Source organism: Pseudophryne corroboree, chromosome 2 (assembly GCF_028390025.1).
Source record: "Pseudophryne corroboree isolate aPseCor3 chromosome 2, aPseCor3.hap2, whole genome shotgun sequence".
Taxonomy (NCBI): domain Eukaryota; kingdom Metazoa; phylum Chordata; class Amphibia; order Anura; family Myobatrachidae; genus Pseudophryne; species Pseudophryne corroboree.
This window is the reverse complement of record NC_086445.1, coordinates 163,468,080-163,472,024: the sequence shown is the minus strand read 5'-3', so window position 1 is coordinate 163,472,024 and position 3,945 is coordinate 163,468,080.

The window sequence follows — 3,945 nt, the reverse complement described above, 5'->3', positions numbered from 1 at the left end:
TATTGCGGTGTAGCTTAGTTCATTTTTAAAAAAATCTATAAAAGATGTCACTTATTGTAGAAATATACGTTATGGTAAGAACTTACCGTTGATAATGGTATTTCTCCTAAGTCCACAGGATCCACAGGATAACAATGGGATATGATAAAGCGACAGCGGATTTGCACCAATCGGTCAAAGCTTTTCCGGCCTCCCAGCATGCAACGGGCCCGTCCATATATCCCTGCTTCCTTGCTCAGGCAAATCAGTTGTATTCCAAAGCTCAAGGCAGGAGTATCATAGATAGCCCTAATCAGGCAATAAGAACACATATGCACAACCTTCCGTACAAGAAGGAAGAGGTTAGTGAGTAAAAGGATCCTCAAATCAGGTGCGTCAGGGTGGGATCCCTGTGGACTTAGGAGAAATGCTGTTATCAATGGTAAGTTCTTACCATAACGTATATTTTTCCTGCAGAGTCCACCGGTTATCCACAGTATAACAATGGGATTTCCCAAAGCAATTTAGTGGTGGAGACGCTCCTGATTGGACAGGAGAATCCTTCGCCCGAACTCAGCGTCATGAGAGGCAAAGGTATCCAAGGCATAATGTCTAATGAATGTTAATGGAAGACCACGTGGCTACCTTACATATTTGTTCTGCTAAAGCACCACGTTGTGCTGCCCATGATGGAGCTACCTTACGAGTAGAGTGAGCAGAGACATTAGTCGGACAGGGAGATCAGCTTGAGAATATGCTTCTGAAATAGTCATCCGAAGCCACGTTGCCAGTGTCTGTTTATCAGCAGGCCATCCTCTCTTGTGAAATCCGTAGAGAATGAAGAGAGATTCTGTCTTTATGATGGCACTGGTACGATCCACGTAGATCCTTAATGCACGGACCACGTCCAGCAATGCATCTCCCGCAGAAAGGCCCGGTACCTGGAAAGCCGGGACTACAATTTCTTAATTAAGGTGGAATTTAGACACACCTTCGGAAGATACCCAGATCTAGTTCTGAGAAGTGCTTTATCTGGATAAAAAAATCAGAAATGGGGAATGACATGATAATGCCCTAAATCTGATACTCTTCTAGTTGACGCCATAGCCAGTAGAAAGAGAACTTTAGCTCTCAACCATTTAAGATCCACTTTATTAAGTGGTTCAAACGGGGCAACTTGAAGGGGTTTCAGGACTAGACTTAAGTCCCAAAGCACTGTAGGAGGAACAAAAGGAGGTTGAATGCACAGTATTCCCTGGAAAAAAGTACGCACAACCTGCAAATTGGCAATTTTCTTTTGAAACCATACAGTCAATGCTGATACTTGCACTCTCAAGGAAGCCACCTTCAAACCTTTATCCATTCCTGCCTGAAGGAATGCAAAGACCCTGGAAACTCTGAAAGATTTAGGGTCCATTTTCCGTTCACTGCACCAATGAATATAGGTTTGCCATATTCGGTGATAAATGCGAGCTGAGGAGGGTTTCCTTCCTTGCTCTGAGCATAGTTTGAATTACCTGTTGTGAGAATCCCCTTGACTTCAGGATAGAGGTCTCAGGAGCCACGCCGTCAACGACAGTCGATCCAGATGTTTTTGATAACAAGGACCCTGCATAAGTAGATCTGGATGTTGAGGGAGCAGAAGTGAAACATCCAGCGACATCCTCTGCAGATCTGTGTACCAATGTCTTCTGGGCCAAGCCGGAGCTATTAGTATCACGGCACCTTTTCCTTGCTTTATTTTTCTCACCACCCTGGGTAATATGGTGATTGGAGGAAACAAATAAGCCAGATGAAAATCCCATCTCACCGACAGGGCATCGACAAAGATCGCTCTGGGATCCTTTGTTCTTGACCCCCGTATGTGAGCACTTTGTTGTTCAGACGGGATGCCATGAGATCTATCTCTGGCAACCCCTACTTGTCTACTAGAGTCTGGAAGACCTCCGGGTGTAGAGCCCATTCGCTTGCCTGAATGGCGTGTCGACTGATAAAGTCCGCTTCCCAGTTTAGGACTCCCGGAACGAACACTGCGGACTGGATGAGGAAGTTCTGCCCACTTTAGTATGTAAACCAACACTATTTACTGCAGCGCCTGTGTCAAATTAATACAGCAGAGACAAATATTAACAGTACTTGGTATACGTTCGCCTCTATATAGGAGTTGTGTATTACACCTAATATAAATACCTGAACAAAAAGAAATTAATAGAGGTGCTCATATATCCATGCGTACTGTACCTCAGATGATAACAGCCAAGGAGTCCAAATTAATAAATTAAAATGACTTTATTAAAAATGAGCAAATACTCCATTGTAGCTGTATGCTTTGCTATTATATGAAAAACATTCTTATATAAATATATAGCGATTACATAATGAATGTTCAACACTTAATATAATTGTTTAGTAATAATGCAAATTGAAATTAAAAGCAGCTGAAAACCAAGTCCGTGTGCCAATATAAATGTTCAGTGACAATAGGACCAGTGAACTATACCGGGCGTCCCCTGAGTAAATTGATTCGTGATGGCTTTGTGAACTGCTGTAATATAAGTGAAATCAAATATTATTAGCCGCTGTCATTAGGTGGCTTATACTTACCAAGCTCAGGTGCATGCTGGCGTGAAGCTGATGAAGAATGAGCCATTAATTCCAATAGTGGAGGGACCGCGGTAAGCTGGATATAAATCTCCACACTACAGTCTCTACCGCTGCAGTCGTATCATACAGGTTGTTAGCCCAAAAGATGTCAGCACTGTTGGTATTGGCGGCGTGTGGACCGCGTTTATAGCCGGTAGTACAGCCGCTGGGTGTGACAGTGTGTGTCGAGTCCCGTAGTGGATGGGTGAATTGCGGTCAGATGTACAAGCTGGAGGGGGATTAGCCTCCCCTCTCCCGTGCTGTGCTTGAAGCGGCTTATATGATGGTGTATGCACAGCGTGCCCGGTGTCTGGAGTGTCCACCTGAACTTGTTAGCGGCGTTGTGGGCGGAGTCCTGATGCGTTTCGTCACGACTACACGTGACTTTTTCAAAGAGATGACTTTTCAAAGAGATGACTCCTAGAACTGAAGGAGCTCTATTTAAAGGGCTCCTATTATGACAATCACGTGTGCAATCAATATTCTTATAGAATCTATTAATTGCTACACATTTAACTAGGACTCCTATGGCTGTCATTCAATCTATATATTTAATCAAGCATATACATAGAAAAAATTAAAAATGAGAATTAAATTCAACAATATTTTGTACATTGGTATAAATAACAAGTTTTATGGTAAGAACTTACCTTTGTTAAAACTCTTTCTGCGAGGTACACTGGGCTCCACAAGTCTGGACAATGGGTGTAGAGTAGGATCTTGATCCGAGGCACCAACAGGCTCAAAGCTTTGACTGTTCCCAGAATGCACAGCGCCGCCTCCTATATCACCCCGCCTCCCAGCACAGGAGCTCAGTTTAGTTAACCAGCCCAACGCAGTAGCAGGAAAAGAGACGACAACGGTTAGTAGCCACATACACCACACTCTCACGACAGGAGAAGTGTCAGCGGCTAATGCCATATGAACCCAAAGAAGCTAAGTGCGTCAGGGTGGGCGCCTTGTGGAGCCCAGTGTACCTCGCAGAAAGTTTTAACAAAGGTAAATTCTTACCATAAAACTCGTTTTCTGCAGCAGGGTACACTGGGCTCCACAAGTCTGGACAATGGGGATGTCCTAAAGCAGTTCCTTATGGGAGGGGACACACTGTAGCGGGCACAAGAACCCGGCGTCCAAAGGAAGCATCCTGGGAAGCGGCAGTATCGAAGGCATAGAACCTTATGAACGTGTTTCCGGAGGACCACATAGCCGCCTTGCACAATTGTTCAAGGGACGCACCGCGTTGGGCTGCCCAAGAAGGTCCAACAGACCGAGTAGAATGGGCCGTAATATGAGCAGGAGCTGACCGACCAGCCTGCACATAAG